This window comes from Neomonachus schauinslandi, chromosome 10 (genome assembly GCF_002201575.2).
Source record: "Neomonachus schauinslandi chromosome 10, ASM220157v2, whole genome shotgun sequence".
Lineage (NCBI taxonomy): Eukaryota > Metazoa > Chordata > Mammalia > Carnivora > Phocidae > Neomonachus > Neomonachus schauinslandi.
Window position 1 is genome coordinate 107,401,644 of NC_058412.1, and position 24,367 is coordinate 107,426,010.

The window sequence follows — 24,367 nt, forward strand, 5'->3', positions numbered from 1 at the left end:
AGTTGCACCTGAGCGCCCTTCACCTCGCACTTCTCAAAAAGGACGGAGGTGGGCTCGAACCCAACGCCGGGTTAGATGTGCTTGAGGGAATTCAGGATGTCTTCGTTCCTGTCATTCTCTCGATGCCTGAACTGGTGGCACAAGAAGCTGCTGCAGCGCGTTCATCTGGGTGTAGTCCAGACCGCTGTGCCTCAGTGAGCGGCACCTTAGCCCGCAGGGAGCCGCAGGGAACCGCAGGGCACCCAGGCTCCCAGGTCCCCCCGCTGCCCAGTGCACGCAGAGAGGGCGGACCCGGAGTGTGGGAGTGCGGGGCCGCAGCCGCGAACACAGGAGTGAGGAGCTCAGGCTGGGGACCCCATCTTACTTTTCGGTAAGAAATTCAGAATGAAGTAAACTAGAAATGGCAAAGGGATGTTTCAACACATCTTCAAAGATTTCGTTATATATGTGTGCGAACACAAAAAACGGTCACTTTTTTTTTAAGTTGAATAATTTGAATTTCTCTAAGAAGTACATGAAATCCAGCACCATTTCATGTTTATTGGTTGTTTGGATATCTTCTTTTGTAAAGTGTCTATCAAAGTCATTGACCATTTTTCTACTGAGTTTTAAGCCTTCCTTTGGATTTGTAGGAGCATCCCATACATTCCAGCCTTAAGTACACTGTGTCGCTAATATGTTCTCCCAGCCTCCTCTAACCCCACCCCTCTCCCAGTCATTCCTTCTCCTAACCTTCTCCCTCTGGGCACTGGCCACAGTGCAGACTGACGGGAAGATTTTTGTAACTGTCTCTTGTTCCCGAAAGACAAGGACCACCTTTTTCTCATGACCTCCCCATGCCTGGTAGAGAGCAAAATACTTACTAATGGATGGAAAAATGATGGAGAGAGGAAGCCAGGAATTAATTCTAGGTGTGGTAAAGAGCTACCCAGCCCCTGACCTCAGGGAAATAACAGCTCTTTCTAAACTAACTTACAACTGTGATACCACCACAAAACAGAGGGCTTTAACTAGTGTAAGATTGCTAATAAGGGGCTTTGGTGAAGGACCTATCCAGATGACCTCATCAGTAGGATGAGAGGCAAGAGCCTTAGCTTCTGACGACAGGGTCACTGTTCCTTCGGCTGCCACAGCTCAGCCAGGGGGTTCTGGACAAGCCACGCAAGTGCCTCTGTAGTGCAGTGCCCTCACCATATCAAACGGGCCCAGAAAGAGTCCTCCTTCCCTAAAGAGATACAGCCAAACTCCCATCCAGGGCTCTGACCTATTCCAGCACCCGAGAGGTTCTGAAACACAGCAATGCCTCTGGGATTATCCCTCTCCACTTAGAGTGAATGAAGACTGAGGCATTCAGAAAAGCTTTCCACTCTTGATGGTGACATTAACACCCATACCCCAGTGGCAACCATCAGCGCTATGAAGTAACAATGCTGCAGGATTATCTAGATCTGACGCCTAAGCTGAGGAGCTTCAGCATGTGAGCACCTGGGCCCCACCAAGGCCTCGCACAGATGCTCACCAGGAGCATCAGGAAGCCACAGGGACTGAGCTGGAGCCCAGCAGGGGAGAGGGCACGTATCCAGCCACAAGCACATGCACACGCGCACACACACATGCCCCAGCACAAGGTTATTTTTAACTTATCCATCCTGTTGTCAAGGAGACTCACAAAGGCTGCTGGTTTCCCCAGGCGAGGAAGGGCAGGAAGGAGCCCAGGCGGAGCGCCTGCAGGGGAGGAGCAGGGAGCTCCAGCTCGGTGCTGAGCCTCTCTGGCCCTTCCACATCCTTTTATGAGCGTTAGCCCAGCACTGTGTCCTGCAGTATCACCCTATCTAACTCCTGTCCTTCCTTGCTAGAAGGGGTGAAGGGAAGAGAGGTATCCTGACGCAGAAAGTAGTACAAGAGACAGAGAACTATCTATAGTTCTAGATGCTATAAAGGCTGCTTGGGTGGCACAGTCAGATAAGTGGCCGACTCTTGATTTCGGCTCAGGTCATGATTTCGAGGTCCTGGGATCGAGCCCTGCATCGGGCTCCACACTCAATGGGGAGTCAGCTTCTCTCCCTCTGCCTCTTTCTCTCTCTGTCTCAAATCTTAAAACAAAACAAAACAAAAAAACCCTCTAACTATTACCAAGATATCAAGGAGCTTGAGATGAACAACTAAGAAATGAAGTAAATACCCTAAAGGAAAAAGCCTGACAGAGAGTAACTTTCTAGGTTTTAATTGCCTCTTAAGCAAGTAACCCCAGGGTCCTGGGCCTGATGCAGGTCACTGAATAAGCATCCCCCAAGCCCTTACCTGGACACACACCCCCCCCCCCCGGGCAGGAGACCAGCACCTACCCGGACAACCACTCCCTCACAAGCTGCAATGGGACCCAACACGGAGGAAGGGCAAATCCTTGTGCAAGGGGCAAGGGCACAGCCCAGAAAACGTGGACAGGGAACAGGCAAAACAGCCGGCTCTCTGGGCTCCTGACCCCCAGTCCCCCGCTCCCCAACCCCTGGGTGTAGATGTCACAAGAGAACAGGCCAAGGGAACAGAAAGTGAAGAGAACTTGGAGGCTTATGGTGTTCGGACTCCTTCCCACCCCATAGGAAAAGGCCTTTCACTTGGACTGCTAGGACTTCCTCTTCGGCTGCCTATGACTGAGTAAAAGCAGCCAAGTGCAAGCGGCAGCTTCCATCATGGGCAGGGATGCCGAGGGGCCAGGGGCCTGGAGCCCAAGTTCTTGCCCAGAAGAAAAGTGGCACATGCCGGACCAAGAGTCGGAGGTGCTGAGAGGTACACTGGTTTGCTCCTCCAGGGGATGACAAGTTTGCCAGACACAGAGGATGAGCTTCTGCAGGAGGAGGCAGCGGCCAGTCAGGGAGAGCAGGGCCCAGGGCCCAGCTCTGATGCTCACTACACTCCCCGGAGGCCTCCGATCTCTGGTGTTCCCAGTGGAGAAAGGATCCCTTATCTTGGACGGCTGTTAGAATGATCAAATGCCACACCGATGAAAAGTCTGTGAAAACTATAAAGGGGCTGAAGACCAACACTGCCACCCCCGCCCCTCAGTATCCTGACCATGGCACACAGGACAGCAGCACAGGAACCTTAACCTCCCCCTCTCCAGGCAACCAGGGCACCCTTCCCAGGGAGGGCGGAGTGGGAAGAACGGCGGCTATCAGGACCTGCTGGGGCCCGTGTGCTCACCAGTTAAGTGAGCTCGGCATCGGCCTGCCTGCTTCCTCTTTCATGCCCTCCATTCATCCAATAGGCAGCCCCCCAACTCAAAAACGATCCACTCCCCAAAGCGACTGTGGAACGGGGAGGTCTGACACACAAAGGCAGCAGCGCGGACTAGTGCTCTCTGAAGTGGGATGTGTGCGACACAATCTGCGGAAGTGCGGGAAGAAATATTACAACTAACTTCTGTTTATCTCCTTTGTATTTTCTTTCCTGCTCATGCTTTATACTGGGCCTACCAGTACACGTGTATAACTCAGTAAGTCCATGCAAGCTGGGGCACATGGCTCAGCACACACACGTGTCTCACGGTGTCTCAGTGGTCACAGGCTCCTTGTTTCCCACTGGGCTAAGCAGTGCCTGGAACATAGCAGGCACCCAAAGACTTGTTGATCTAATGAGTTAATGAGAATTCTACTTGACCTACCACAGACCAAAGCATCCAGACTGCACTGAGTGACAGAACCCACCATGATTTCCAGCTCGCACGCCGGGACCCACGCCCCTGCCTCCCCAGTGGCCCTCACAGCAGGACCAGACTAGTCCAGTCCCATTCCGGCCCCCTCCCTCCCTGCTGGGAGGGCAGCAGGGAGAAGCTGCTTTGCTGCTTTAAACTGTCTCAGCCCAGCTCCCAGGCAGTCCCTCCCCTTTCAACCCAAAGGCCCAGATCAGAGGTTAAGTGGAGCATAGCCTATCTCTGAGATTCTATCTCAGTCAACAGCCATCCTCTACAGTCCCTTAGCCATTCCCCAAGGGGCTTGATGCTGGAGTAAACAGGAAACAAAAGAAATTTCAAAAGGAAAGAAAAAAGCTCCCTCCTAGGCCCTCCTGGTTCACTTAGACCCCGAAGGGAAAGCAGAAAGTCTGACTGATGACGGACAGAGGGAATGTCCTGGGTACCAAGGGCTCAACGAAGACCTGTTGACATTTTTGGAGAAACTGTTGCTCGGAAAGGCTTCCCCTACCAGCCTTCCAGGGCCCCTCTATGCCCACAACTGCCCAGAAGCCAACCCTAGCCCTGACATGAGGCTTAAAACAGCACAGCCCAGAAGCTTTCCTTCAATGGAAGCAAGAGAAGGCAGTGAGGGAGGGCCAGGGGGAGCAGCGGGGTGGAAAGGGAAGCTCCCTGTGGTTGAGGCCTGGCTTTTCCTGGCCTGGGGAGGGACCTGCACTCACAGAGCTCATTTTCACTCTTATTCTCTGGGTAGAAAATCCTACCTCTTCCCACTCCTTCCTAATTCCGTGTTTCCCGAAGGACTGCCTTTGGCTTACAAAAGCTTACGAGGCTCCCTTTTGGTCATAAGTTGGTGTCGGGATACACCCTCTGACCTTGTTTCTCAAGACTCTACAGTGACACCCACAAGTGGCTGATGGTCAGAGCGTAAGTGTGGCTGTGGCCAGGCTACCCAGGAGCCCTTGACATTGTATCCACCAGACTCCGGGCAGAGGGTACTCACCCTACTCCACACCCCATTTCTTTACCAGATGCCAACTCAGTTTTGTACCTTGCTAAGGAAAACATATTAATATTTTGTTCATGTTTGCCCATGAAGGGCAAAAAACTAGGGAAAGAAAGAAAGTGGTAGCATCCACTAGGCTCTTCTCTTTTTCATTGTCAGGGAAATTTCATTAAAAGGTAGTGCTCAGGGCACTGGCTGGTTCTGCTTCCAACAACTCTGACCTTTCCACTGGCAATGCATTAAAATTCATAAGTTTCATTTACTCGGTGAGTTATGGAATTCACACAAACTATGTTTTGCGCTGCTTTAGATGCAAATCGCAAACCTTATCCTGGAAGAAAGTCATCAGGCTGAGCCTAACCTTTCTGCTAAATGTTGGGCTTGCCATCTTCTTAAACCCTGTGGCCGCTGCCAGGACAATCCACTCCCCCACTTACAGACACATCCCCAGGAGAGAAATTGCCAGAAACAGGTTTAACCTCAATAAGAGTATCAGAGACCTATGTGTCCCTCTTACTAAGAAAGTCAAGTAAGGGGTGTGTGTGTAGGGGTGTGTGTGTAGGGGTGTGTGTGTGGGTGGGTGTGTGTGTAGTGTTAGCAATAGCAAATATTTCTAGCTTTTTCTAACGTTAATCCCATTTGACAAGTTCACTTGTTTAAACAAAAGATCAAATAAGAAAGAGAAGTCCTACTCTGAAAGTTCACAATCATCCCCCAATACAGCCATACCCTGTCCTCCAAAGTCTCATATAAGCCTCAGTATGACCTATAGAAAATGCATTCAGCTACTCCAGATGGATTGCTTCACCAAAAGTACTTCCACAGGTGAATGCACTCCACACCAAAGGGTTCCAGAGAAAGGACATGAAAAGATGCAAGCGAGGGGGACTCAGCTTTTAAAAACCCGACTCTGGCTATGAACCATTTCACCTCCAGACAACACTATTACAGGGGCCTTTGCATACCACTGATGGCCACAGGCCCAGACAGGGCTCCCTCGGAAGGACAATCGTTCCCGGGACAGCTGCACTGGGATACACATGCCCAAGTGCACACCATGCCCTTTGCTATCACCTCCTCTAAGACCTCACACCACTGATCTTTCTCCCTCCCTCTTGGCTCCTCCCCTCCCCCTCATCACAGGCCCTTACTTACAATCAGGTAAGCAGGCTCAACAATAAAAAGCTTTTGACAGCTCATCCACCCAATGCACTTTCTTCCCTACTTCACAGGTGAATCTTTGGCAAGAGCTGTGGACAACCCACCCCCTGTCTGACTGCATCATTCCCCAGCCACAGCAAGCCACCTGCCTGCCCAGCCACTCTGCGGCAGCACTCTCCCCTCACCACAGACCTAATCACTAAACCCACAGCACTCTTGTCCCCCACCCCGCCTTCACTCAGGCAATGCAGAAGACACACCCTTCCTTTGCTTCCACGCAGCACATCCTTCCCAGGGGCCTCTCTAGCCGGGCCTTCTTTAGCCAGCCTTCTCCTTGGCAGCTTCCTCTTCCTGCCTCTTAATTTGGGGGTTCCGAAGGGTTTCTTCTGAGGCTCTTGCTCTTTACTACCCACTCTCCCCAAGTAATCTCATTCCCTCTGCCATTCATCCAAATGTACTAGATGTCTCCCCTTGTCTCCCACAGACAACTAAATTCCTCCATGTGTCCAAAACCAAATTATATCCTTTCCCCTGAATTCTAAGGTGAGAACTGTGACCATCATCCTTGGTGGCTCCTCCCTCGGCCCCTAGAACTATCTATCACCCAGTCTGTTAATAGCTCCAAAAAACCTTTCCACTCCATCTACTCCTTCCTGTCACCTTTGTAACTCCCTTAATTCAAGCCAACACCATCTCTGCACTGGGAACCTGCAGCAGCCCAACTGGCCGCCTCACCTCCAGTCTCGAGTCCACTCCTACTTCCCCTCTACTGTTTATACTGCACCAAGAAGGACCTTTCCAGAAAGAAAATCTGATCATGTCACTCTCTGTCCTGGACTCCTTCTGGAGCACCGTGGTCTAAATGGAGGCAATTTTCCACTGGTAATCTAAAGGATAGACAACTACAGGATAGGTCTACACTTTTTTAAATGGTGTACCAGCCACTTTGAGATCAAGGTCTTACTTACCCTTCCAGCTTCATTCCTCACAGCCATTCTGAAGTACAGACAGTTCCTAGAACAGGCTGTACTTTCTCACCTCTAGGACTTTTGTTCATTCTGTTCCTACCTAGAACAGTCTTTGCAAATCACTTCTATGGACACCCATCTCTTTTCTTTCTGGTCAAATTTAATTTACCCTTCGAATCCCGGCTAAGAGATCCCTTTCTCTCCAAGCCTTCCCCAACTCCTGTGTGCCCCAGTGGCCCCCCTATAATTTCTCAAGAGCACACCCCACACTGCACGGTCTCCTGCTGTTGATTTCCTCACCACAGTATACCCAACATCTGGCATGGGGCTCACAACAGAGAAGACAGTTAAGTAGGTCATATACCACATCTGCTTAAGGGGCCACAGCCAATCATTCAGAGAGGATCCAGGGTTTACTGAATTGGGAGACAGCTGGGTGACTGAGCAACTCATTTTCTGTGCTCTTAACAAGTACTACATGGCGGGGGGGGGGGGGCGAGGGGGCGTGGCTGGGTGGCTCAGTCGGTTGAGCGTCTGATTCTTGATTTTGGCTGGGATTGTGATCTCAGGGTTGTGGGATCTAAGCCCTGTGTAGGGCTCCGTGCTCAATGGGGAGTCTGCTTGAAGATTCTCTTCCACTGTCCCTCCCCCCAGTCATGTGCAGTGCCCATGTGCACATGCGCTCTGTCTCAAATAAGTAAATCTTTTTTTTTTTTTAAGATTTTATTTATTTATTTAAGAGGGAGAGTGCGCGAGAGAAAAAGCACCAGTGAGGGGAGGGGGCAGAAGGAGAGGGAGAAGCAGACTCCCCCGCTGAGCAGACAGCCCAAAGCAAGGCTCAATTCCAGGACCCCGGGATCATTACCTGAGCCAAAGGCAGATGCTTAACTGACTGAGCCACCCAGGTGCCCCTAAATAAATCTTTAAAAACAAAACAAAACAAGTACTATGTGAGGCATCACAGGGTTGTAGCCCATGGTCCCATTGTCCATCTTCTCTTCTTCCTTAGACATTGTCACAGAAGCCCTGATTTTTAGCTGGGCTTAGAACCAAGACTATGTTTTCCAATTCTGGCCAATGAATCATTAGCAGAGATGTTGTGTGCAATCCTACTGTTCTTCCTTCATACTATCTAGAATGAAGACTGGCTAGTTGGAGCTCCAACAACCAATTACTAGGTGAAATCCACCTCTTATGAATGACTAAGCAACAAGATGGAAAGAGCTGACAATGAGGAAAAACCAGCAATGGAGGATGACTGTGAAGCAGGACAAACAAAGTAAAAGGGCCTGCACTGCTTATTACATGAGAAGAAAAGCACTCCTATCTTGGTAAGCCACTGTTATTCTGGATTTTCAGTCATTTGTGGCCAAATGTATCCTAAGTGCTATGGGGGAATTCAAAAAGCCCAGGATTTGTAATAGAGGTATTTCTGAGAACAGTTCAGTAACAGAAGAGGAACCCTGCCTGAATGCAAGGCTTTCAAATTCACACACCACAGGACTGGGTCTCAACCTCCTCAAAAATGCCAATTTCATATGTTAAACCAAGAGTTTGGATGACAGAGAACGAACAAGAATTCTCCTTTCTCCCAACACTCTCTCCCACCTTCCCCACTAAACCTCCCTCTGGAGTAAATGCATCTGTTTACTAAAAGAACAAGCATACAACTCTAATCTAGTACCCATCATTACAAGACGTTTTTCATTCAGGTCAGAGACAACCAAAGGTGGAAAAATGGCCTCCGTCTCCCAGAAGGCTCTGCCCAAGGTTCTGTCCTGATGAGATCACTTGTTTTTCCATTGTCTTACAGATTCAGAGCACAAAATACTAGAAGCCCTGCTGGAGTCCAATAGGTCCTCTTACTTTCTGTTCCCTAGTCACGGATCTTTATTTAACATTTAAGGAAAAATGAGTCTTCAGCCTTACTGAGGGAGAAAGCAATTAAAAAAAAAAAAAGTTTCCTCTTTATTAGAAAAAGACTCTTTCAAAGAGAATATATCAAATACTACCCAAAAATCTACTAAGATGAGAAAGAAAGATATATTTACAATACCAAAAGTGGGCTCAAGTATGCTCCTTAGACCTCTGCCAGAAAGGGGAACCAGTACCAGCTAGTGAGTTCCATATCTGAGGAGCCTCTAAATCATAAATTGCCATCCGGTACCCACTTCAGTGTCCCCCATCTCCAACAGTGCTTACTACAAAGGTGACAAGGTAAGTGGACATGACAGCTGATGTCCCCAGTGTCTTGTGCCCCAACTTCTCCTGCCCCCGTAAGTGGGCAAGCACTCTGAACTGTTTATAATATTGGAATATTGTCACTTTTTTGGTATTCCTGATTCATAATAGTCACGGAAATACGTGCTAATCAAATAGATTCCAATATTTCTCCACTGGGAAACAAAAATTTAACAGTGTTCTCAATCCCAAAACTGTTGTATTGACTATAGATGAAATTATGAAAGCAACGATGTGAAATGGCTTTTTTGATAAATCATTAAGGATGCCTGGGAAAAGATGAAATAGGAAAACGAGAAAGCCACTTAAGAAATAAAAGGCTCGGGCGCCTGGGTGGCTCAGTTGGTTGGGCGACTGCCTTCGGCTCAGGTCATGGTCCCCGGGTCCTGGGATCGAGTCCCACATCGGGCTCCCGGCTCAGCAGGAAGCCTGCTTCTCCCTCTCCCACTCCCCCTGCTTGTGTTCCTGCTCTCGCTGTCTCCGTCTCTGTCAAATAAACAAATAAAATCTTAAAAAAAAAAAAAAGAAATAAAAGGCTCGGGGCGCCTGGGTGGCTCAGTCGGTTAAGCATCTGCTTTCAGCTCAGGTCATGATCCCAGGGTCCTGGGATCGAGCCCCACATCAGGCTCCCTGCTCCGCGGCAAGCCTGCTTCTCTCTTTCCCACTCCCCCTGCTTGTGTTCCCTCTCTCGCTGTGTCTCTCTCTGTCAAATAAATAAATAAAATCTTAAAAAATAAATAAATAAAAGACTCCTGATCACCGAAGATGGGATAATTTGAGTGTTAAAAGACTAAATGTGATTTAAACACAAGTATATGAAAATCTGTGAGTTCATAACGAGAACTGTAAAAAGCCACAATGGCCACCTTTGAAGGTTGCTGGGACACCAGATCATTTGAAAATCAATAATTAAAAGGAAAGAGTATTTATCACGCCCTTACCACACAGTGGGTACGAGGAAATTGATTAAACTATTCTTTTGTGTTTGAAAAGTTCCTTTAATAGGGCGCCTGGGTGGCTCAGTTGGTTATGCGACTGCCTTCAGCTCAGGTCATGATCCCAGAGTCCTGGGATCGAGTCCCACGTCGGGCTCCCGGCTCAGCAGGGAGCCTGCTTCTCCCTCTGACCCTCTCCCCTCTCATGCTGTTTCTCTCTCTCTCTCTCAAATAAATAAATAAAATCTTTTTAAAAAAATTTAAAAAAAAGAAAAGAAAAGTTCCTTTAATAACAAGGTTAGGAGGGGAAAAAAGTGTGGGGGGTGGGTAGCTGCCTGGTCTGCTGAAGTGCAAGTGACTTTGAGATATCCAGTATCTCAGCAGAGAAAAAGCAACATGGTGGGCGCCTGGGTGGCTCAGTTGGTTAAGCGACTGCCTTCGGCTCAGGTCATGATCCTGGAGTCCCGGGATCGAGTCCCACGTCGGGCTCCCTGCTCAGCAGGGAGTCTGCCTCTCTCTCTGACCCTCCCCCCTCTCATACTCTCTATCTCATTCTCTCTCTCAAATAAATAAATAAAATCTTAAAAAAAAAAAAGAAAGAAAGAAAAAGCAACATGGCCTCAGTGTGATGCCCCAGGCTCTGGGAACTAAAACAATCGTGAAATTTCTAACATGTGAAGTAAATAAAACAGCCTCGATGCTGTCAAACTGGATGGAATTTCCAGTCTTCATCTCGTACCTCTTGGCAATATTAGATCTGGTTGACCATTTCCTCCTTGAAACATTCCTCTTTTAGCTCCCACGATACATACTTTCCAGGTTCTCATTCTACCTGACTGACTGCTCTCAGTCTCTGTGCTATTTTCCCTCTCCATGACCTCTAAATGTTGGACCAGTTCTGGTCAGATTCTAGACCCCCTACACTCTCTCCCTAAGTATTATCATCCAACCCCTTGGCTTTAATTTCCAATTCCACCAACCTCAACCCCTCCTCCAGTGCCAGACACAACTACTGTTCCCAAATACTTAATGACATCGCCACCAGAAAGTTCTCATAGGCATCTCAAATATAACTAGCTAAACAGAACTACAGATGGTACCCACAAGACTGGTGATCCTGAGGCCTCACCTTGCTGACAAGTTTAACACCACAATCTGTATCCTGTATAAGCCAGAAACTTGGGAGTGATGCTTAATTCCTCTCTCCTCATCTTCCCCTAGATACCGGACATGCAGGTGGCTCCCTCCAAAAATCCATTCCACTCTTCCTAGATGGCACACAGTAGCCTGTGCAAGCTAATTATTTTAATTTCATCCCCCTTTTCACAGCGACAGGTTCCTGAAGAGGCATTTTTATCCCCAGCCGAAGCCACGACTGTTTTAGAGTAGGCACTTGGCCTAAGACAGTACAATCGAAATATAGTTCTAGAATCTGGTAAGAAGGCCACGGGGAGAGACACTTGGGCTCTCTCGCCCTCACGAGCCTGAGGAAAAAGGAAGTCAGGTACTACCAGCACTGGCTTGCACCTCCAGGAGAGCCTGAGGATGACCAACTCCTGAAAGGCACAGAGGAGCGAGGACAGAGAATGGTTTAAGCCAAGGAATTCCATGATTATTTGCAACTCAATTTGCAAATTATTTGCAAATCCAAGTCCTGTTGACTCCACAGCCAAAATATATCTCAAGTCTATCCTTTTTATCTCAACAGTGACTAGGCTCGTCCTAGCCCCAACATCTCTCATCTACAGTGGATTCCTAATTGCTCCTTCCACCCACCCTTCTCCTCACAGCGAATGATCTTTCTAAAATGTGCATCAGTTCGTGAAAATTAATGAAAGGACATCTTGTTCACAATGAAGTCAGGAGGCCAGCAGGGGAAGCTCTCATGCCCTACCGTAACTCCTAGCCAAGTGCAGACCCAACAGGAAGAGACTACCTTTCAAGTCAGTAGGTCAAGTCACTACTACTTTACTGTCTCAGCGGGAGGAAGAAAGGGTCTTTTTCTTCCCAGGCCACAGCCCAGCCAATGAGAGACAGTCCCAACTCAACCAATGAAAAGCCACTATACTTCGAACTCCCAGTTTAGTCCCATGGACTTTTTGTTTCTAACAGCCTTGCTATCTTCCCCCATTCTCCTCTATAAAAGACCATTCTTCTTTGTTCTGGGAACTTGCCTATCATTTGCCAGTTATTCCCGAGCAAACCCATTTTTGCTGGCAAAATGACTTTTATTTTTAATGTTAACATTACTTGTGATAAGAAGTGGGATCCAGGGCGCCTGGGTGACTCAGTTGGTTAAGCGACTGCCTTCGGCTCAGGTCAGGATCCTGGAGTCACAGGATCGAGTCCCACATCAGGCTCCCTGCTCGGCGGGGAGTCTGCTTCTCCCTCTGACCCTCCCCCCTCTCATGCTCTCTCTCTCTCTAAATAAATAAATAAAACCTTAAAAAAAAAAAGTGGGATCCAGGAACGGTCCCCCAAAACTCCAAGGCTGGTGGGTAAACCCAAGGTGCTGTACCCACAGAGCCAAATGGGCTCACTGCTTTCTCGTTGACCCTGGAGTGTGAAGTGAAGCTAAGTTTTCTCCTGGATTTCCAGCTCCACTTTGTGTCCAAGCTCTCCAGGCTTTATTTGAAATCTATCTTAAGGCCTTGTTTCTTACAAGAGGACTCCTTTGGCCTTCAGTCTTTCTTCTTTTCAGAGTCAGACATCCTGTTGGAACTGTCCTGGCCTTCAGCCTGATTCCTTCTGGAACCAGGTTCTTCCTGTTGAAACTGTGCTTTTAGGAATTTTTCTCCTTGCTCTAGAGAATAACCTCTAAAATATGAGATCCCAGTCATCAGAATGCTTTGAGGGTGCCCCCTTTCCGGGACCCTAGCTGGTTTTATCTTTAAAAACTATGGTCCCTCCACATGCACATTTATAACCAAATGGACTGACATAATGAAAAGTAATTTAGAGCACCAATGGCCATTATGGGGAACTTTCGATCTCCCCAAACTTGTTGTTCTCAAATTAAATTAGAAAGCTATGGCTCCTTAAATGAGAGAGAGAGAGAGAGAGAACTGAATGGGATGCCTATTTTAATTGGTACCTTGAGGCCTCCAAGCATTTTCAGGATTCTAAGTTTGCATCTGTGCAAAATACCATTTCTAAATTAACTGAGGCAAGCAAATCATGGAAAGAATTCTAAATGGCTTCTGAGTCTTCTTTTTCTAACTAAATGGACCAACTTAAACAAAAGTAATTTAGAACTTCAGTGGCCATTATAGAGAACTTTCAATCTCCCCAAACTTACTTTCTCAAAACTGAATTGGGCAGCTACGGCTCTAACATTGTCAAAACTGAATAGGATTTGGGGATTTGGGGATTTTGAAGCTTCCAAATATTACCAGGAATCTAAAAACGCCTATTCTAGACTAATGGAAGCAAGCAAAGGAGAAAAGGGGGGTTTCCGAGGCCTCTTTTTTCCTTTCCTGTCTTCTGTCTCCAATGTATCTGGTGTTCAGTCCCCACCTTCTCTACATCACCCCCCTCGTACTAACCCTTTCACTGAACTTCCCTTTTCCTCTGAACCTCTTCCCACTCCCTGCTTTCCTGAAGGTAATAAAACCTGCCCCTTTAAAGTTAAGTCTTTGGATCCAAATAAACCCCAGATTTCTTATGTTCCCTGGACCAAGGTCAGACTGCAAGCCAGAGTTAAAGAGTTTCCTAAAGTGACTCAGGATCCATGTTTGCTGAAGAATTTAACAGGGCTATTCCAACTTACCACCCCGGTTTCTGAGATTTGTATCAGTCTGGCCATGTGCTTGTTGGTGAGGACCAGGCCAAATGCTGGATGAAACTAGCCCCATGAGAACATCCTAAAAGATTTAGAGAAAACAAACCCCTAAAACTTTGGCAAGATTCTAGAACGCTCACTGGAAATCTCCACCGGGCAGTTACAGTAGCTTTTCCTAAGCCTGCTGACTGGAATGAAATTCAGGCTTGCACACAAAATCCTGATGAACCTGGTCATAACTCCTATAACCAACTCCAAATTGTCTTTAAAGATTCTGGGCTTCCGTAAGAGGCTGAATCCACCTGGGTAGCCTTTAACTCTAACTCTACATTTACTAACAGGCAGAACCAGGATCTTTTAGTTGAAGGACCAGCATGGAATGGGAAACTCAGTCCACTCCAGAGTTAGCTAGCTTGGCAAACCAGCTCACTCACACCCAGCAGGGTCACCTGAAAGAAAGAACTAAAATTCTCAATTTTCAGCTCTGGCAAATGAAGGCCCCTAAACAGACCCAAACCCCCCGGTTTCTGCTATTGGTGCAAAGGGCTTGGGCACTGGAAAAAAGACTGTTACAAACTTAAGCATTCCAGAAGCCTTCAGCCCTCTAGCCAGCCTTTCCAGGGTCCTCCTAATTCCCAGTACCAGGGCTCCAACAACTGACAGGGACTCTTCCCAGGCCCCCCTCTTAATTTAATTGGCCTGGAGAAACCACTGTCCAGACTGAGAATGAATCTCTTTCTCTTACTGACCCCAGAGCTACATTCTCGGCGCTCAGCACCACTCCTGGAAAGCAGGCCCTGCAGGCATCAGAGCACGAAAACAGCTCCAATAGTGGGGGGCCTCTCATAAACCTCAACAGGTTCCTGTCTCTGCCCCATTCCCTTTTGTTTAGGCCCTTTGAGAGATTCCCACCCTTTTCTCCTTACTTTCTCCACCCCATTCATTGGCTGGGCCAAGATTTCTTAGAAAAGTATCGTGCCAGAATTTCTCCCAAAAGAAGGAAATCATTCTAGAATCAAAATCGCCAACCAGGTGGATTAAATGACCCTTCAACATCTTCTATTTGCTCCATCTCTGGTGGCACGATGGGGGAGTCTGGGGACACTGCTCATTTGTCCCCATCGGGTCAGCTACCACCCTCTTTATGGGCAGATTCCTCAACTGATATTGGCAGAATTCACAGCGTGCCTCCCATCAAGATTCAAACCAATCCCTCACCACCTCTCCTCCAGAACGAATACGCTATAAATAAAGAAGCCCTTTAAGGCATCAAGCCCGTAACAAGAGACCACGGGACTCAGGGCCTTATCATCCCCTGCACTAGTTCCTGGGAGCTCCTATTTTACCTGTGAGAAGACCCAGTGGCCAAGGATGGAGGTTAGTCCAGGACCTCGGAGCAATAAGTAACATTATCCCTGGGCGCCCTGTTGTTCCTAACCCCCATACACTGACATCTGTCCCCACTGAAAGCAAATCCTTCTTCACTATAATTGTTCTATATAGTGCACTTTTAGCATTCCAGTTCATAAGGATAATCCGTATCTTCTTGCTTTCACTTGGGAAGAACACTAATAAACCTGGACAGTAATGCCCCAGGTTACACAGGCAGTCCTTCTTAACTCTTTACAAACCTTAAAAGCTGATTTGGAGGATATAAAGTTTTCTGCAGGCTCTTGTTGATTATAATATGTGTATGTTCTGCTTCTCTTCTCCCTATCTCAAACCTCTTCACAGGAGACAGCATTCACCTGCTAAAACTTTTGGCCTTAGAGGCACCTGGCTAGCTCAGTGGGTAGAGCATATGACTGTTGATTTCAGGTTGTGAGTTCGAGCCCTACACTGGGTACAGAGATTACTTAAAAATCTTTAAAAAGGGATGCCTGGGTGGCTCAGTCTGTTAAGCGTCTGCCTTCGGCTCAGGTCATGATCCCAGGGTCCTGGTATCAAGCCCCGCATCAGGCTCCCTGCTCTGCACGAAGCCTGCTTCTCCCTCTCCCACCCCCACCCGCTTGTGGTCCCTCTCTCACTGTGTCTCTCTCTGTCAAACAGATAAATCAAATCTTCCAAAAAAAAACAAAAAACAAAACACTTTTGGCCTTAAAGGAACATAAAGTCCCCCTCTTCCCCTCCCTATCTCTCTCCCTCTCTCTCTCTCTCTAAATCTATATATATAGATAGATAGATAGATTGTATATACATAATATATATAAGTATGTATATTTTCCCCCCTAGTTTGCTCAAACTCAGGTTCTATCCTTAGGGCATCTGATCTGGAAACAAGGACTACTTTTGTATCCAGACAAAACTCCTCATGATTGCTTAATGTTAAGAGATTACCTCTTGGCTCCCAGCAAAATTTACAGGAAATTCCTACAACCAATGCAAATTTTTCATGGTTTGCTGACTATTCTTCTTTATAGAATGAAAATGGTAAATATCGTGCTGGATATGCTAGTGTGACCTCCTTTTGAAGTCACTGAGGCAGCACCTTTACCTTCAGCTACTTCAGCCCAAAAGACAGAGTTAGATACCCTTACTTGAGCTTAGCTCAGGGTAAAACGGTAAATATTTATACTGATAGTTGCTATGCCTTTGGGGTAACTCATGATTTGGAATGTTATGGAAACAACTAGGTGTCCCTACCACCGACGGGGACAAAATTAAATATGGCTGCTATGCCCAAAATTTATTAGATGCCATACTTTTGTTGGTTGCTCTGGCTACTACTAAGGTTTCTGGGCATCCCAGACTCAACTCCCTGGAGGCCAAATCGAACATCTTGCTGAAATTTCTGCCAAAAACACCATTCTCAAGGAAACCAACAGCCTAACTTGTGTCATGTTCCAAAAGGATGTTCTCCCAAATGATAATTTGGAAAAACTGACCAGAGATAGCCAACAATTGGCCCCAGAGAGAGAAAAACAATAGGAAATCTAATCATTGTTGGCTTAATACAAAGAGAACACTGGTTTGGACAACATTACAATCCAGCCCTACCAGAAATTCTAAAATCTCTACTACTTAAAACTGTACATGCCTTAAACCATTTATCTACTGACAAAATGATAGCATTCAAGAACCAATATGTTTTGCTAATATTGATAAATATGTTTGGGTCACCGTTTGTATGTTTTCACTGGACACACAAACTAATCACAGCGATTCCCTGTACTTCTTCTGGAGCCCCCAGGAAGAAGGCATGACCTTGTCCGTGGGATTTTCACCTGCTGGAAAATCTTACAACCATGTGAAGCCTGAAAACAAAAGCAATGTGAAAGAGTGTGACCAAGGCTTGGTGACATTTGAGCCCCTAGATTTTTTTTTTTTTTTTGAGCCCCTAGATTAAATTAGGTCTGAAGCTGGAATTCCCATGGTCTTTAAGTTACATGAGCCAATGAATTCCTTTTTCATCAAATTTGAGCAGCTTCCTGTGTTTACAACTAAAATAGTCTTAGTTTTCTTCCTTTCCAATCACATCTTTTCTGTTCTTCTTCCCCACACTTCTTAAATGCAGGTTGTGTTTGTACATCGTATCCTTAGTGAGTGATCCACTGCCATCAGCCTCTCTTCTTTGGACTCATCCTCCATAACACTAGCTATGTCCTCTCTCCCAAGCTACAGCACTATATATCAACCTGCCAATAAGACACTTCGATGTCCAACCAGCACCTCAAACTTGATAGGTGCAAACTCATCACCTCCTTTCTAACCCACACAGCTCTTCCTTCTGTTTTCCTTCAAGACCCTAATTTACCTGAGATGCACTCCATGGGGAACACTGATCTTCACCACTGTCTCCAACCCCCTGTTGAAAACCACAGGCCCCAAATGGCATCACTTACACCAACTTCCCAAACTAGAGCTTAACATCGAATCTAATTGCAGTTTCAACTTCCCCCAGAAATGTAGTTTTAACTGGTTGGTCAGGAATTTTTAATCAGTGCTGGTAGGTCTGCCACATGGACCCTCTCTATCCCCCAAAGGAAGATAAGGTAATCTGCATGAGAAGACCCCCAGCTTCTCTCCCCTTGCCTGGAACAATCCTTTTGCTAGTAACTTTCTTCCACCCCCAGCCCCCATAAAAACCTTCCATTCCATACAACTCTGCTCAGAGCTCCCCTCTGCTTGCTAGATGGGATGCTGCCCAATTCATGAATCATGTAATAAAAGCCAATTAGATCTTTTTAAAAATTTACTTAGTTTAGGGCGCCTGGGTGGCTCAGTTGGTTAAGCGACTGCCTTCGGCTCAGGTCATGATCCTGGAGTCCTGGATCGAGTCCCACATCGGGCTCCCTGCTTGGCAGGGAGTCTGCTTCTCCCTCTGACCCTCCCCCCTCTCATGTGCTCTCTCTTTCTCTCTCTCTCTCAAATAAATAAAAAATCTTAAAAAAAAAAAATTTACTTAGTTGAACTGTTAACACCCCCCCCACTACACACACACACACACACACACACACCCTCATCAGTTCTCAAACTAAAGACCCTCTTACTACAGGGTCTTCCCTTATTCCCATTCCCACTGCTAGTAACCTTGCTGACGTCTGCATGTCAATCTTTCTCTACTACACTGGCCTCCCAATTGGTTCTCCACCAATTCCTCCCTTCTCTAATTTATTCTGCACACAGTCCCAGATTAATCTTCGTAAGGCACAGCTCTGATTACACCCCTCCTCCACTCATTTTTGCCTAGTGAATTAAAGATAAACCACCTCCATTCCAGGCCCTTCACACCCTGTACACACCACATGCTCCATCCAAGCACAACTAACTACCCGTTGGCCTTGATTACATCCCACCCTTCCTTCTTCTCCCCCTTTGCTCCTTGCCTTTTCTCCTTCCTGCTCATGCTTCAAGTCCCACCTTAGAAGCCACCAAGACTCAAGGAAGGTCTTTACTGATTCTCATCTGTAGCAGACAGGAATAAAAAATGGCCCCTCCCTCAAAATAAATTGATCTAAGAATCTGTGGATATTACCTTACATGGCAAAAGAGTAAATATTCGGGGCACCTGGGTGGCTCAGTTGTTAAGCATCTGCCTTCGGCTCAGGTCATGATCCCAGGGTCCTGGGATCGAGCCCCGCATTGGGTTCCCTGCTCTGCAGGAAGCCTGCTTCTCCTTCTCCCACTCCCCCTGCTTGAGTTCCCCTCTCTCGCTGTGTCTCTCTCTGTCAAATAAATAAATAAATAAAATCTTAAAAAAAAAAAAAGTAAATATTCCCTTATATGTGTGACCGAATTAAGGGTCCTGAAAGGAGGCATATCCTGGATTATCCAGTTGGCCCCTAAATGCAATCACCTGTATCCTTATAAGAGGGAGGCACAGAAAAATTGGACACACAGAGGAGAGGCAATCTCAAGAGAGCACTGACAGAGATGTGGCCAAAAGCCAAGGAATGCCAATAGTCACCAGAAGCCGGGAAGAGGAGAGGCATGGATTCTCCCCTAGAGACTCTGAAAGGAATGCAGGCCTGCCAACAATTTCATTTCAGCCTTCCAGCCTCCAGAATTGATAGAATAAATTACTGTTGTTTCAAACCACCCAGTTCCTGGTAATTTGTTAGAACAGCCCCAGGAAACTAACAGATCATCCTTCCCACTGGCTTTATCTCCTACCAATAAAGTTCCCACAGGATGTTACTTACACTTCTCTCACACCATTTGTTGCCCATTGGTATTTATGTTAAGAGGGAACTTGCCATAATCTGATTTGATTTCGAGCTCATCAAAAGTAGGGACTGCATTATTCATCTTTGTTTTATCTTGAATGCCCCTTGCCTTAAATCTAGTAAAAGCTAAATAAGTGTCTTTTTAAAACTCATTGAATTTTAATGTTGGTTTTTTTGTTGTTGTTTTGGTTTGGTTTTTTTTTTTTTTTTTTTTTTTTTGAGAGAGAGAGAGAGACTGAGAGTGCACACACAGGAGTGATGGGGAAGGGCAGAGGGAGGGAAAGAGAATCTTAAGCAGGCTCTATACCCAGTGCGGAACCCGACCAGGTGGGGCTCAATCTCATGACCCGGAGAGATCATGACCGGAGCTGAAATCAAGAGTTGGACACTTAACTGAGCCACCCAGGTGCCCCCAAATTCATTAAATTTTAATCAAATTCATCAACCTTTATTGACAAAGCCTAGAATAATGGTGTGCCAGCATTTGTATGAGGAAGACCACCCTAGAGCTACAGCTATACAAATCCAACTAATGACTGAAAGGGCTGCATTGTCAGCCTTTTCCCAAAGGTTAAAATGACTGGGGCCAGGGAGGCTGGTGAGGGAGACCCCCGGGGGCACCCATAAAACCCAGAGTGGTCATGAGCTGTATTTGCAGACAGTAATTAATGTTGCCAGGAATAATGACTAAGTGGGCAGAGTAAAACCTTTCAGAGCCCTAAATGGTTCAGTCCTGCCCTACAAAAGGTATAAGTCTCTGCACATTTCCCTTGAGTAATGGAAAATGCTCCAGGAAGAGTAGGAACACATCTGTCCTTTGAGCCAATCAGATTCATTAATGGAAGGGCCCTTCTAATACTAACACTTCAAAATGCTACCCTCGGGGCACCGGGGTGGCTCAGTCGTTAAGCGTCTGCCTTTGGCTCAGGTCATGATCCCAGGGTCCTGGGATCGAGCCCTGCATAGAGCTCCCTGCTCTGCAGGAAGCCTGCTTCTCCCTCTCCCACTCCCCCTGCTTGTGTTCCCTTTCTCGCTGTCTCTGTCAAATAAACAAAATCTTTAAAAAAACAAAATGCTACCCTCATATTAAAAAATATCTGCTTTGTTCTCCATAACATCACTACCACCTGAAATTATTACACATTTGTCTCCCCCACTGGAACACAAAGTCCACGTGGAAGGGACTTGGGTTATTCACTGCGACATCCCCATGGCCTATATACGAGGTCCTCAATACAGGTTTCTTCACAAAGGGAGGAAGAGAGAGAAGATGACAGGTTAAGGAACAACTAAGGAGTTCTCCACTCCTGAGTCTGTAGGTTAAAATGGCAAGCATAATTTCTCACAGAGCCAGCCACTCTGCACAAAATGGCACCAGCTCACAGCATTCACCCAGATTTGCAAATTCCGTAAGTGGAAGGAATGAGAAATTCTTAAGAATGTTCTAAGGATGAGACATCAAACATCCAGAACCAAGGTGCATAGCAGAATGAGAAAATAAGGTCCAGCAGCTGCCGACTGCTTTTCTGTCCAGCAATTTTGCAAAAGGGAAATACCTGCTTCCTGCAGCTTGGGCTTCCAGAAGCTAAGCCCCTGCCAAACTGGTTGTCACTCCATGCAAAGACAGACTGATGGGTCATCCAAAAAAATTACTCACCATCTGTGTAACAAGCACAGCTGTAGTGGCCACTCCAGTCTTCACACTGTGAACAGGCTGGCTGTTGTCCCCACTCAACTCCATCTCAGCTGAGAAGCTGAGGTTTGGTGAATAGAATAAACTCTAACACCTCAGTTATCTGGTATTAAGGAAAAATCCACTAATCCACAGTGAAATTTCTAGATAACCAAAAGGTACCTGCTTCATCAATTAAAAAAAAAAAAAATGGCTTTCTTATAAATGTTTGGGGTTGCAAATCTTCTACCCAAAGACTATTATGCACCTCTGTAATGAGGACACTTATTTAACGACATCATCCTAGGGTTCCTTTGTTAAAAAACCAAATTCAGCTGAGTAAATTTTAAAGATTTTATTGGCTTTATTCAATGAGTCATGAATAGGGCAGAATCCCACCTAACAGACAGAAAGGAGCTCTGAGCAGCTGTACAAAATGAAAAGACTTTTATAGGCAGAAGTGAGTAGGAATACGGAAGTCATGCTAGGCCAAAGCAGACTGGTTACTGTGAGGTCATTTTCCTTTAGGGGATGACAGGGGTCTATCAGGCAGATTACCTAACTGGTGCTGTCAGATGACTTCTGACTAGTTTAAGATTCCATTTCTGGAAGAGCCGAAACTAATTATTAAGTTTCAGTTTGGTGATGTAAGGCTTAGCATAAGTGACTCCATTTGGGGACTGCTATCTTGTTTTCAATGCCTGGAATCTCTATTGTTCTGCCTGGGCAGGACTCAGGCACTAACAAATGAAGATGCTGTCTGCCCCAATAGTACAGACTTGGTGCTTAGTGCTCAAGTTTGAATCCCAGAGAATCCTCCCTCAGTCTCAGGCCACCGGCTATCTGCAGACCTGTCTTCAGAGTGTTTCCAAGCTGCCTCACTCCCAGATAACTCTATCAAGGATGGAGAACTCAGATGGCCCAGGCTCTAAGAACTAGGCCTGACCGAAGAATGTACACAGCGAGTGAGCAATTCACAGTCCGAGAGGGTCCTCAGACTCGGTGCCCAAACAAGGGCTTCTAGGCATGCACTGTTAAACATCAGTCCCTGCTGTTGCAGAGCCATTTACTCCAAGAGGTCCTGGCTGCGAGCAATAAGCTCTCGACCAGAAAGGCTTGAGATTAACAGGACTGACAGGACACTTAGGCCCTGCAGGTAGGTATTCTGCAGCCTGAGGAGACATCGGGCGAGAAGAAATCTATCCATAGGCTTCTACACACAGAGAAGGAAATGCGAGTCAGCATGCTTTGTGGCTGGTGACAGTGGGGAGCTGTCTACACCTAGTCCAATTCATCTGTCACACCTGCATGCCATCTATGCACCTGCAGAGTTTCATTCTATTAGGGGGATGCAGAGGATGAATGCCATGAAAGCCTCCAAACTACACAGCTTCCCAAAACAATATGCAAATGTATACTACTCACAGTCACAAAAACATTCTCAGTACTTAGGAATTGTAATATTGGAACTCACTAAAGCTACATTAATAATGAATATCAATCCCGTAAACACAAGTAAGAGGGAGTGGTAAACCAGACAAACAAAACAAAACAAAACAAAAGGCTGCAACTGACTTTCCAAAGAAGCAAGTCTATCTTAAGGAGAAGAATACCCCAGAAGAATGGGAAAGGGGGAACTGGTACTAGCTGTGTGATCTTAGGAGAGATTGTGTCACCTTCTGGGCCTCAGCTTTTTCATCTATAAGAAACAATACCTATCTCAGGGGTATTGGTGTTTTTCGAGCTGTGGATTGAAACCTACGGGGTCTTAAAATCAGTTCAGCGGGTCACAACTAGCAAAAACTAAAATAAAATATGGTGCCAGAAGTCAGGCTACTTCTGAAAGGGGTACACATCATGTTAACATAATGTGGTACTTCAGTACTAGAAACAAATACTGACACGCCAATATTTTCTTTTTTGCTCTCCAACTCTAGTCACTAAGCTCAACAAATTCCTCCTGAAACCAAAGGCCCGATTCTCACTGCCTAGCCAGTTGTTAATCTTCACAGCTGACTTAGCACCACTCCACCTTCTGACAACCATATGTGCTAGGGACAGCCAAGTCTGACAGTAACCAGGAGCTTATGACCAAGTCGGCAGGAGGGCTGTGCCTTCAAGCTTTCTTCTCCCAGGGACACTCAGTCTTGCCTCCCTGCCAGAAACCATCATGACAGATCAACACATATCCTTTACTGAATCTCGTGGGAGCTACAGAACTCCAAGTCAAGGAGCCCAACTCCAGAGACTCTATTTGCTGATGAGACAGCACTAACCAGAATTTGGACAGTCAATTTCCATGGAAGACTGGAGAGGGAAGGAAGATGAAGAAATGGGGTGCAGGAGCAGAGAGGGTTCCACGGAGAAGCTGGGGCTGAAGTGCACATCAGTGGGTAAGGGCTCCATGCCACAGAGGCCTCACAGTGGTGCAGCCTCCAGGGCCCGTGCTGAGATGCCCCTGCTTCCAGCATGCAGGCCCCAAAGAACTCTGGGGCCACTACCCCACCTCCTCTCTCCAAGACAGGTGCAGAGTGAGGCAAGTGCTCTCCCACCCCCACAGCCGAACCCTGAGATGCTCACAGGTCCTCCTGTGTTAGGGGCTCTTTGGCCAAGCCATGGAAGGAAATGACTATGGAGGCCAGGGAGGCAGAATGGCTAAAGCAAAGAGCATGGAACTCAGATTCAGCCTACCTGGGTTCAATTCTGACTTGAAGTTCAGGCCTTTTTGCTCATCCCTGTAAAACAGGAGCCAATACTTCTGATAATCCAGGAAGCCTGCCTCTAGATATATATACACACGTCACCAGCTGGTCACTGCATGAGCAGGACATGTAATAACATCACAGCCCTGCTGAACAGCGCCCCCTGGCTCTCAAACACCTGCTAGGTGATCACTGCAGCGTGTCTATGAAAAATTAGATTTTCAGCTTCCTTACCTATTAAAAACAAAACAAAACCTCTTACAAGTCAATAAAATGTGGCCATGCCAATAGAAAAAAATCAGCGAGAGACAATTTGCCAAATACAAATAACGTGTATGCTTATTTAACCTCACTAATAATCAATGACATAAAAAATGGCCATAGAAGCCATATTCTCACATCAGACTGAATAGATAAAAAGAACATTCACGGTGGACCAGGCTTGGAGAAAACCAGTACGCTTATACAGTACTCATGCAAATGTAAATTAGTACCACCTTTCTGAAAGGCAATTTGGAAATATGTATTAAGAAACTTTAAATGGTTC

The 24,367-nt window shown here is 46.5% G+C and overlaps 1 protein-coding gene across 1 annotated transcript in view; it reads right to left on the reverse strand.

The window, feature by feature from the left end:
• CDS2 (CDP-diacylglycerol synthase 2) overlaps positions 1–24,367 on the reverse strand; it is a 57,903-nt gene that overhangs the window by 16,164 nt on the left and 17,372 nt on the right. The window lies entirely within an intron of this gene.